Source organism: Mobula birostris, chromosome 20 (genome assembly GCF_030028105.1).
Source record: "Mobula birostris isolate sMobBir1 chromosome 20, sMobBir1.hap1, whole genome shotgun sequence".
NCBI classification, from domain to species: domain Eukaryota; kingdom Metazoa; phylum Chordata; class Chondrichthyes; order Myliobatiformes; family Myliobatidae; genus Mobula; species Mobula birostris.
In genome coordinates, this window is record NC_092389.1 from 24,930,473 (window position 1) to 24,943,558 (window position 13,086).

Genomic DNA, 13,086 nt, shown 5'->3' on the forward strand with positions numbered 1-13,086 from the left:
AGAACTTGATGCAACTTCCGGAACTTGGCCCGAAATGTTGACTGTGTGTTTCATTCCATAGGTGCTGCCTGACCTGATGAGAGCCCCCAGCATCTCGTGTGTCAAGATCAAGGTCTTGGTCAAGATCTCCAGAATATGCAGAATATCTTGTGCTTATGAGTTGGTGCAACTTCTGGCATCATCTCACTGCAATGGCTAGAGAATTTAAAATTCAATCAATTAAATGCTTTTCATAGCTATCAGAAAGTAAAGGCAATTTTGAAACTACCGGAATCCATCTGGTTCACTATCTCCTTAAAAAAATGAAATCCGGAGCCATTATCTAGTTAGGCATATATTTGATTCCAGATCTGCAGCGTTACTGTTGACTCTTAATGGCCATTCAAAGTGGTTTGCTTACCAGTCAGCTTTATGAAAACACAACATGTGGTAGCATAGCTGTTAACGGGACACTATTACAGCTCGACACATTCTATAGTTCGGAATTCAATTCCGGCACTGTCTGTAAGAAGTTTATATTTTCTCCCCTTAATCGCATAGGTTTCCTCTGAGTGCTCTGGTTTCCTCCTATAGTCCAAAGGTGTACCAGTTAGTAGGTTAATGGGTCATTGTAAATTGTCCTATGATTAGGCTGGTGTTAAATAGGTGGGTTCCTGAGCGCTGCAGTTTGTTGGGTTGAAAGGCACTGTTCCATGCTGGATCTGTAAATAAATAAATAAAATAAACAAGCCTTCAAGTAGAATTCTTGTTATTTTGTCACCTGGTTTGTTAACATGCAGTATATAGTTTAAATCTGAAGACAATGTATCCATTTGCAATACCGCATCTCATTACCATCACTTTTACTTTAAATTTTATCTCCTACATCCCAAACATTGACAAGATTGCTCCAAATCTGTCTGCTTCATTAGAAATCTCTTTGCTCGAGAGAGCGTTTGGAGTTTGAAATACCTTCACCTCAGTGATGGCTGAGGACAAATCTTTTAAGAGATTTACGTAAATATTTGAAATAGAAACAGGACTGTGGAGAGAGATCAGTTTAGTGGGTGTTACTTTTGGATTCCTACAGCAAACATCTAGAGGACACAATGATCTGACTAACCTTCACTTCTTCCATTTTATGAGGACAATTGAGAAACTTTGTCTACCAGCTGTGACCTACTAATCAACACTACAGCAAATACGAGTCTTAAAGTGATATACAATATCTTTTACAATTATAATTATGTTAGGTAAATTAAGTATGTCACCTAAAACACTCGAAAATTTCTACAGAAGTACTAAGGAGAGCATCCTGGCTGGCTGCAATCACTGTCTGGTATGGGGGTGGGGGGGGGGGGGTTACTGCACAGTATTGAAGTAAGTTGCAGAGAGTTGTGAAATTAGTCAGCTCCATCATGGGTACTTACTTCTATAATATCCAAGACATCTTCAAGAAGCGATGTCTCAAAACAGTGGTGTCCATCATTAAAGACCCTCACCACCCAGGACATGCCCTCTTCATGTTACCATCAGGAATGAGGTACAGGAGCCTGAAGGCACACACTCAGCGATTCAGGAACAGCTTCTTCCTCTCCTCCATTTGACTTCTGGATGGATATTGAACTCATGAAAGCTACTTCACTACTTTTTATTTCTGTTTTTGAATTACTTATTTAATTTAACTATTTAATATACATATATTTATTGTAATTTGCAGTATTTTGTATATATCATATTATCATATATTGCATTGTACTGCTGCCGCAAAGTTAACAGTCAACAAATTTCATGACATATGCTGGTGATATTAAACCTGATTCTGATTCTGATGTTTATTTATACTGACTTAATTTTCCAATTCTTTACTTTCCACCTTGCCCTAAGTGCATCTTCATCACTGGCAATAATTATAGCCAAGCACTGAAAATTGTTCTGTAATTAGGATGGAGATGTTGTTATTTGAGATGTGGTATTGCAAGTGGGTTCTTCTCCACCTGTTTCACAAGTCAGCAGCACACTAATTTCAACCACATTACACCAGCAAGACTGGCTTTCATGTTTATATAACAAGCTGCTGTTAACCCTGTGATGTATCTGTCTCTGCCTTGTGCCATTAGGTTTGGGAGTTAATTGATGATGTTATTTTTGGCTTCTTCTTTTGGCAAGCACCTAAGGTAGGTCTGAATACATGAATATAAAATCAATATGCATTCCCTGATAATGAGTGAACTGCAATAAACATATTTGCAACAATGCTACAATGCATCCCTAAACTAAAACATTGTATTCTATTTGCTATAAACCAGTACACTTCAGGTCTCCATGAATGATTACATGTGACTGCCCTAGATAACGGCTTGGAAAGTGGGACAGTTAGCTTGTTCTACTTTCAAAGTGGCATAGCAAGCAAACCAGAGTTATCTGAGGCATTGACGATGAATAAACCCAGAAGATTACAGCAACTTGGTTCAACTGATAGAGGTTGCATGTTACATTTTTGCATTAAACTTGAGCAAGCAACACAGCTTAACAAACTACTAACAAACAGTGTTATATTGTCACAACTGCTAGTCTTAAGATCCCAAAATATAATTTTGACAACACTGGGGAGTTGTCTGGCATCCTGCTCAATATTCATCATTAATTAATTACATAAAAAGATAACCACTGAAAGTTGTTATCAGTCATAATGTTGTCTGTAGATACGGCTGGTCAATAAAATTTAGCATTTATACTGGCCCATTTATATTATAGCCCAACCCACACTGAAAACAGTAAACCCATAGAAATTAAAACCAATTCAATTAACTGATACCAGTTGAAAGTCTTTTTGTTCCAACCATTTCAAAATTAACGAATGCGAATATATGGATCTCTGTGTATTTTTGACACATTATTATCAACTCTACAATTAAGCAATAAAGATTTCAGGAAGTTTCATTAAACTAATTGAAGCTGCTCCAAGACTCCACCTTCTGGCTGCCTCCTGTAATGTCAGCACTGGCCTTGCAAACCATTTGCCACCCTAGAGAACAAAATTATTCTTTGTCTTGCCATCAAACACTTCAGGATCTTGTCTGATGCAGAAACCATGGTGCAAAGTTATTAACAACTTCCATAGTTCTGCTGTGACTCAATATTCTTTGCTTGTATGTCAACAAGCTCCAGATTTATGTCACTCTCTTAAGAAGTCAGCTAAAGAATTTTGGTTGACAGCATGAGCAGCACTATTCCAATGCTGCACTATTAGAGATGTCGTGTTTGAGATAGAAAACTAACTGCTGTCACAATTCAATCTATAAGACCCTATGACCTTGAAGAAAGGCAAGGGAGTTATATCTAGAATCTTAGTCAATATTTATTCACTTCAACATTTGTAAAACAACCATTAGGGCCCTGAAGTTGGATTACCTAGCAATGACCCAGTTTTGATGTTACCCAAAGGAAACTTCGTTAACAACCTTTCCTGTTGAAATAGTATCAATCATAAAATTGAACCAGGTATTTCCATTCACCTATTTTTCTGACTTTTTCCAAGTGTTAGACTTGTACCTAATGAAACCAATCATCAGACAATGAGAGCAGTCAATGGTTGCCCAAAAGTCATGAGAAGCCACCTGAGCTAGCAAATCCCAGTGTCAGGCATACCACTTCCTCATTACTGAGATAAAAAGAGGATGAAACTGTTTTTTTTTGTCAGGACAGAGTCTTGGTGACCTCTCAGATGCTGCAGTGAGTAAAAAGATTTGGCCTCAATCTATGGCTGCCATTCTGCATGTTACTGAAGCTCAAAACTACACCTAATGACTGTCACAGAACAGTCCAGACAGAATGGAGAATATAGCATGCTATGTTCCTGCTATACTGTGATTTAAAGGGAAATTCTGCAAACATTGGGGGACTTCACAGTGCAGCTCTAGAAATGGCTGCAGATTCCTCAAGCATCATCTAAGGGCCACAATTTGTGCTCACAAGTTGCAAGAGGTGCCTTTTGCAGTATTTAGGTCAGTGAGAGCACTGCTGATGGCTTCGACGTGGGCAGAGAAGGTTGAGAACCTCAGAGCAGCAGACAGACATGCATATTGTATGAACCCCCTCCCAAAGTGTCTTCCAAGATACCACATTGTCCATCCAACGAACAGGCTTGGCTAATCAAAGTCAGTGATCAGTGAGTTATGCAAAATTCTTTGGGTCAGCCTTCTGCCCTGCTTTAGTGTCTGGACTGTGCTCAAGGTCAACTTTCTGGCTAAGAAGCCATTCCAGACTGATAACAGCAGATCGAGGTCAAATGTCTCCATTTACTGTTCATCACAACATCAGAGAGATCACAAACTCCCTACTTACCATTTCTGTATCACATGATCTAGTATGATCTTTTTCTGAACCAAAGGGATTTTCACTTCCTAAACATCCAGCTGCTCATAGATCATGAGAAGAATTTCCAGTTGGAGGAAGCCATGCTTCCTGAGATGATTTAAAAATTATAATTATGTTTGTTTATATTGTCTTAATTTTCCACCTCGCTGCTTTCTACCCTGTCCCAAGTGAACCTTCTTCACTGACAATAGAAACATTCACAAGCATTGAAAATTGTTTTTTAATTAGGCTGGAGATGCTATTATTCCAATTGGGAAAAATTAGACTGATTCTTTTCTGCATGGCTCTCAGTAAGTTACAAACGAATTTCAATCATATTACGCTAGGAAGACCATCGTGTCTATACTACAAGCTACTGTTAACTCTGTAAAGTATTTGCCTCTGCCCTGATTAACAGTGTTGACTGCAGCTCCCAAGATTCTTTCTTCCTGAAGAAGTTCAGTGTTAAATATTTGCAGTAGCCAGCATTACTATAATGGATGGATTCTTTGCTACAAAGTCAACCCTCTGTTTTCATGGCTGCTCATGCCAGTTTGCACTCTAACCATAGCAGCAGAGTGGAGGTATAAGAACTTGGAATACTGGTGGTAAATGCTGCGAGCCTCTTCAAGATGAGACTCTGTTGTCTTCAATCCTCATCCCAATGGCTGCACTCTCAAAATTTCGGCAGTTCCATGTAACAGACTGAGTTGGAGGAGTAAAATGGAGCAACTTGTCATGCCCCCTCCCACACACACACTGTTTTTAGGTACAGAGGGGGTCTTCAAATGGTTCCCCTATCGGAGAAGAGAGCTCAACATCAATAGAAGATGAAAGACATCGTGTGACCTCTATTTCCTTAGCAGAAGTCACCTAAACTGCGTGTGCAATATCTTTTTTCCAGTGACTTGAGATGCCTGCTGTAATAATAAGCACTCCAGACTCTGTTGGCTATGTTAGGCTGGCCATAATGTTCACATACCCAACACTGGACTCCTGAAATGATATTCAGTTCCCAACTCTTGGCATGGGAAGGATTCACCTGACAAAGAAAGCGATAGATTCAAGGATCTACTCAAAGCCCCTTGAAGAAATAGAACATCTCCATCAATTTCTCAGAACGTCTGGCCCAAAGACTACTCAAAGTTGAGAAGGAACATTCAGAATAATTAAGAACCTCAAGATCCTGCACTAGAAGCACACAGGGGCTATGTGAAAATGGTAGAAGGTGTGGATTCCCTCTCAAACCAGCTGTCACTTGTCCATTAACCTTCACTTCCTCATGTGTGAAAGTGTCTGTGTTACCTACATTGGCATCATCAGCCATCTCACACACTACAAAAGTGGAGCGGATGTCATAATCCATCCCAAGAGACTGCCTAAAGACATCGTCAGTGAGCCTTTGAAAGAAAATGTGCACATGGCCTACAGAGCAGAGGTATAGTGTACAAGTACCTCATAACCACTTGCAAGAGCAGAGATGGATTCCTCTATAATTGTCATCCCCTGCATTTAATCAGGCAGCTCCAGCAATATTCAATCATTGTGCTGTGCATTCACTTCAGTGTAGACATGGAAACGGCCCCATGTAGTTCTCATCTGAGTTCCTTGAAGTAGTCCAAATACATAGATTACATCCAATCATCCCACATCTGATTCCCAACACTCAAAACACACATGCACAGCTCACCCACAGGATTTAAGCCCAATCTCTTTCCTATGTAGTTTTGGTTTTATCTTCCATTCACCTCTCCCCTAACGATTCCCATCGTCACCTCCTCTACTTACCAGAGTCCAGCACTGGTAACTCTTTGCATTCCTGCTTATCACCTTCCAGCAGCTGTCTCCAGTCTTTACACTCACGTAGCCCATCTTGCTCCATCAATATTTCCATTTTTTTCTCTTTTTTTGTCTGCCTCTATCTATCATCAACCTGCCTCTGTCTCCCAACCCCACCCCTCCTCTCCTCTCATACCTAGCACAACCTGCCTGTCACCTTACACCCCTCCACAGTCCACCAATCACTTTGAACTCCTGCCTCACCACTCCATTCCCCTCTTTGTAACTGGCCACCTTGCCTCTCCACTCAGTCCTGAAAGTTGAAACATCTACAATTTCCTTCCTTCCACAAATGCTGCTCAACCTGTTGAGTTATTACAGTGATTGTTTGTTGCTCCAGATTTGAGTAGCTGCAGTCCTGTGTATCTGGCTTCCTCCAATCTTGGAGGAACTATATCAAAAGGGTTTCCTCTCCACCCAACTGTGCAAGGTGGCCTCCTACTTTTGACTCGTGTGGAGGTGATGAAGAACATTTTCATTATTTTTATTTGGAAATGTAACCACTGTGTTAGAGGCATAGGGTTAGAACATCAATAGTCAGGTGAAAGTGTTGGGTGATGCAGGAGTGAATTGAATAACACTTTGCGTGAATGTGTATATGCGGTTAGGCAACAAAGCAATATTTTTGGTTGGCCTTGACATAACTTGTGAGCACATGAAAATACTTCCAATGTTCCTCCATCACAAGGATTCTGACACATTAAGAAAGCAACTGAAGGCAGATCCAACCAGATTCTTCTTTTTGACCACATGGCACACAGGAGTTTGATCTTGGCAAGTAAATCATATTTCAGTTTATTTACTGAATTTGGGAACTCCCTGGGAGGTGTTACTGCTAAGTGGCTTGGAATATTTTTCTACATTAAAAATGATGGAAACTGTAAATGCATGGTATTATTTCCAAAATTACCACTGAATATATGGAAGACACAACTTTCTGCCTCATTTCCGTTACAACACTGGGTCTGCTTGCTTCCCCCAGTTAAAAATCCCCACAGTTGAGGCATGGTGTCTTGGGAGGAAGGGCTCTAAATTTGGCTTTTATTTTCTCTTTTTTGTGCTGTAACTGTATCTCCAGGTCTATGTACAGAAATTTTGGATTGGTATTGATAGGATACAATTCTCTATAAATTAGGCAAGCCACTAATTTGTCTGCACAGGAATCAAAATTAGTCATAGTCAGTATTCTCTTCGCATATGATTCACAGAAGATGCTATGTAATTTTTCTCATTCTCAGGGGGAGATTATGGACTGCTGAGAGTAGGTGTCTTAATTTTCTAACCCAATTTCAGCATAGTGAGTCAAGGATTTAAGGCTAAATGTGCCCCTATTTAGAATTCAATATAACAATGAAATTCGGAATAACTTCAGCAATCTTCTAATCATTTGCAACGCAGCTGCACTTACTAGAGTTATAAAGGATATTTTCAGAGTCTACTTCTTTTTTATTTTCTCTCACTTCTGACATCTTGGGGGCACATGTAAAAAAATGAGGAATAATTACCATGAATGTAAAGCATAATTAATACATTTATTTTCCGGCCATTATCTCCTGATGACATTAACTTGGTGAACTCCAGCAGCAATGAGAAACTTACCTAATTGGCTTTTCTCCATGCATTCTTTATGATTTCAAAAATAACTTTATTCAGAAGAATAACAGTGCTAAATGTCTTACATTCTTAGTGTCATTTGGTCAATACATTCAGTAGGGTTAGTATTTTTTAGTCATAGCACCACTGCCACTCCTGTGACCTCCTGGGACAACCCACCCTTTCATTGCTTGAGGAGCTTCCCCACCAGGCTCTGCCCCTTTATGTCCAGCAGCAGATTTTCTGCAAAATATTCGTATTGGTGCACCAAGCTCAATCATATCCCTCAGCACGGGATGTGCCAGCTGGCAGCACTGACTTACATTTGTTTCTGGACAAAGACAGTCTTCAGCCCATTCAGGCCAAGTGACCATCACAGCTGAGCAAAACCTGCATCATCTGATTTTTTAGTTTGGAGTATAGGGAGGGAAGGAGGGACCATCGACTCAGACCACAAGAGGCCCGCATCGGGCATTCGCATGCCTTACAAGGCACAGATTGGAAGTCTGTGTGGGGCACCACTCCTCGCACAGACACTAGAGCAATGTGTGGTTTAGTGCCTTGCTCAAGGACACAAACACGCTGCCACAGCTGAGGCTTGAACTAGGGACCTTCAGATGACTAGGCGAACGCCTTAACCACTTGGCCACGTGCCCAACAATAGAACAACGGTACAATAATTATGCAGTACAACAGAACAATAACTATTACCTGACCATTCTTATAATCATAAAACCATAAGATAAAGGAGCAGAATTAGGCCATTTGTCCCATCGAGTCTGCTCCACTATTCAATCATGGATGATCCATTTCTCTCTCAGCCCCAAACTCCTGCCTTCTCCCCGTAACCCTTCATGCCCTGACTAATCAAGAACCTATCACCCTCTGCCTTAAATATACCAAATGACTTGGCCTCCACAGCTGCCTGTGGCAATGAATTCCACAGATTCACCACTCCCTGGCTAAAGAAATTCCTCCTCATTTCTATTCTAATAGGATGCCCCCTCTATTCTGAGGCTGTGCTCTTTGGTCATAGACCCTCCCACTACAGGAAACATCCTCTCCACATTCACTCTATTGAGGCCTTTCAACTTTCAATAGGTTTCAATGAAATTCCCCCCCCCCCATTCATCTGAATTCCAGTGAGTACAGGCTCAGAGCCATCAATTGGTCCTCATATGGTAACTCTTTTATTCCTGAAATCGTTCTTGTGAACCTCCTCTGAACTCTCTCCAATGTCAGCACATTCTTTCCTCGACAGGGGGCCCAAACCTGCTCACAATACTCCAAGTGAGGCCTTACCAGTGTCTTATAAAGCCACAACGTCGCAACATTCCTTTTATATTCTGGTCCTCTCAAAATTAATGCTAACATTGCATTTGCCTTCCTCACCACCGACTCAACCTGAAAATTAACCTTTAAGGAATCTTGCATGAGGACTCCCAAGTCCCTTTGTACTTCAGTTTTTTTGTATTTTCTCTCCATTTAGAGCATAGTTTACACTTTTATTTCTTCTACCGAAATGCATGACCATACACTGCATCTATTCCATCTGCCACATCTTTGCTCATTCTCCTAATCTGTCTAAGTCCTTCTGCAGCCTCATTGCTTCCTCAACATTACTTGCCCCTCCACTTTTCTTCATATTGTCTGTAAACCTGGCAACAAAGCCATCAATACCATCATCCAAATCACTGACATATAATGTAAAATAAATCAGTCCTAACACTGACCACTGCGGAAAACCACAAGGCACCAGCAACCAACCAGAAAAGACTCCCTTTATTCGCACTCTTTGCCTCCTGCCAATCAGCTAAAGCTCTATCCATGCTTGTATCTTTCCTGTAATACAATGGAGTCTTTCCTTGTCAAGCAGCCTCATATGTGGCGCCTTGTCAAAGGCCTTCTGAAAATTTAAGTAACAACATCCACTGATTCTCCTTTGTCTATCCAGTTTGTTATTTCTTCAATTAATTCCAACAGATTTGTCAGGCAAGATTTTCCCTTCAGGAAACCATGCTGACTACGGCCTATTTTATCATGTGACTTCAAGTACCCCAAAACCGTATCCTTAGCAACCAACGCCAACATCTTCCCAACCACTGAGGTCAGACTAACAGGCTTATATTTTCCATTCTTCTACCTCTCTCCCTTCTTGAAGAGTGGAGTGACATTTGTAATTTTCCAGTCCTCTGGAACTATGCCAGAATCCATTGATTCTTGAAAGATACTAATGCCTCCATAATCTCTTCAGCACCTCTTTCAGGACCCTGGGGTGTAGACCATCTGGTCCAGGTGATTTATCTACCTTCAGACTTTTTAGTTTCCCAAGCACCTTCTCCCTAGTAATGGCAACTTCACACACTTCTGTTCCCTGACATTCTTGAACTCCTGGCATACTGCTAGTGTCTTCCACAGTGAAGATTGGTATAAAATACTTATTCAGTTCATCACTTTGGGCACGTGGACAAGTGGTTAAGGTGTTCGTCTATTGATCTGAAGGTTGATAGTTCAAGCCTCAGCTGTGGCAGCATGTTTGTGTCCTTGAGCAAGGCACTTAACCACACATTGCTCTAGTGTCTGTGCGAGGAGTGGCGCCCCACACAGACTTCCAATCTGCGCCTCGTAAGGCATAGAAATGCCCGACACAGGCCTCTCATGGTCTGAGTCGACGTTCCCTCCCTCCCTTCATGAAAATGCCCGACGCAGGCCTCTCATGGTCTGAGTCGACGTTCCCTCCCTCCCTTCATCAGTCATTTCCTTGTCCCTCATTACTACCTCTCCAGCATCATTTTCCAGCATATTCTTGCCTCTCTCTTACTTTTTATTTATCTGAAAAAAACTTTTGGAATCTTCATTAATATTATTGGCTGGCTTACCTTCGTACTCCATCTTTTCCCTCTTTATTACTTTTTAAATTGCCTTCTGGTGGCTTTTAAAAGCTTCCCAATCCTCTAACTTCTCACTAATTTTTACACTGTTATACAGTATATGTCTTCTCTTTGGCTTTTATGGTGCCTTTGTCTTCCCTTGTTAGCCACTGTTGCGTCATCCTGCTTTTAGAATACTTCTTCTTCTTCTTTGCGATGTATCTATCCTGCACCTTCTAAATTGCTCCCAGAAATTCCAGCCCTTGCTGCTTTGCCTTTTTACTCTTCTCCCATCTGGTAGGCACTACAGGATCCTCCGCTCCCGCACCAGCAGGCTCAGGAAGAGCTTCTTCCCTGAGGCTGTGACCCTGCTGAACCTCACATCACAGCGCTAAGCAGTATTGCACCCATATTGGACTGTCTCAGTACTTTTATATTTGGATACTGTAGCACTTACTTTTTATTCGCAGTTATTTTGTAAATAATACAATTTTTTTGCACTTCTGGTTAGATGCTAATTGCATTTCATTGGCTTTGCATCTGTACTTGGCACAACGACAATAAAGTTGAATCTAATCTAATCTAATCTAATCCCTGCTAGTGTTCCCTTTCAATCAACTTTGGCCAACTCCCCTCTCGTGCCTCTGTAATTCCCCTTACTCCACTGTAATAATGATACATCTGACTTTAGCTTCTCCCTCTCAAAATGGATGGTGAATTCTATCATATTATGATCACTGCCTCCTCAGGGTTCCTTTACATTAAGCTTATCAATTCCGGTTCATTGCACAACACTCAATCAAAAACAGCTGATCCCCTAGTAGGCTCAACCACAAGCTGCTGTATAAAGCCATCTTGTAGGCATTCTACAAAATTCCTCTCCAGGGATTCAGCACCAACCTAATTTTCCCAATTTACCGGCATATTGAAATCCCTCATGACTATCATAACATTGCCCTTTTGACGGGACTTTTCTATCTCTTATAATATTATACTCACAATACGCTGGAGGAACGTTGACTGATCATTTCCACGGATGCTGCTGAGTTCCTCCAGCGTATTGTGAGTGTTGCTTTGACCCCAGCATCTGCAGAGTATTTTGTGTCTTATAACGTTATAACTTGAAGCCCACATCCCGGCTACTGTTTGGAGGCCTGTATGTAATCCCATCAGGCTCTTTTTACCCTTCTATTTTCTTAGCTCTACCCACAAGGATTCTATGCCTTCTGATACTGTATCACCTCTATTTAAGGATTTGATTTCATTTTTTACCAACAGAGCTACCACCACCACCCCCTCACACCTCTCTGACTACCTGCCTGTCCTTTTGATGCAATGTGTATCCTTGGATGTAAAGTTCTCAGCTATAATCTCCCCATAGCCATGGCTCAGTGATAACCACAACATCATACCTGCCAACCTTTGACTGTGCTATGAGTTCATTTACCTTATTCTGTATACTGTGTGCATTCAAATATGACCTTCAGTCCTGTTTTCATCACCCTTTTCAATTTTGTCCCCCTTTTACATTGCAACTCATCCTGCTGACTGCAATTTTGCCCTATCATCAGCCTGACCTTGCTGGAGGTCTCACTACACACTGCCACCATTTGTAAAGCAACTGCCCCATCCTCAGCCCTACCACCCCGGTTCCCATCATCCAGCCAAATTTGTTTAAAACTTCCCGAACAGCTCTAGCAAACCTGCCCGCAAGAATATTGGGCACCTTTGGGTTCTGGTGTAACCTATCCCTTTTATACAGGTCCCATCTTCCCCAGAAGGGATCCCAATGATACAGAGATCTGAATCCCTGTCCCCTGCACCAGTTCCTCAGCCATGCATTTATCTGCTAAATGCTCCTATTCTTACCCTCACTGACATATGGCACAGGCAGCAATCCAAAGATTACTACCCTGGTGGTCCAGCTTTTCATCTTTCTATCTAGCTCCCTCAATCTCTCTTCAGGACCTCCTCACCTTTCCTACCTATGGTCATTGGTGCCAATATGTACCAAGACTTCTGGCTGCTCACCCTTCTCCCTAAGAATGCCATGGATCCAATCCAAGACATCCCTGACACTGGCGCTTGGGAGGCAACCTATCATCCTGATGTCTCCATCACATCCAAGGAATCCCGTCTCTATTTCTCTAAATATGTAATTTCCGATCACTACTGCAGTCCTCTTCACCTCTTTTCTCTTCTGAGCCACAGCGCCAGACTCAATGTCAGAGACCCAGTCGCTGCAGCTCTCCCCTGGTATGTTGACCAACCCTCAACAGTATCCAAAGTGGTATCCTTATTATTGAAGAGAACAAGGGTACTCTGCACTGGCTGCCCATTGCCCTTCCTCCTCCTGACAGTCACCCAGTTTTCTGCCTCCTGCAACCTAGGGGTGACTACCTCCCTGTAATTCCTAGCTATCATTTCCTCAGTCTCTTGTATGAGC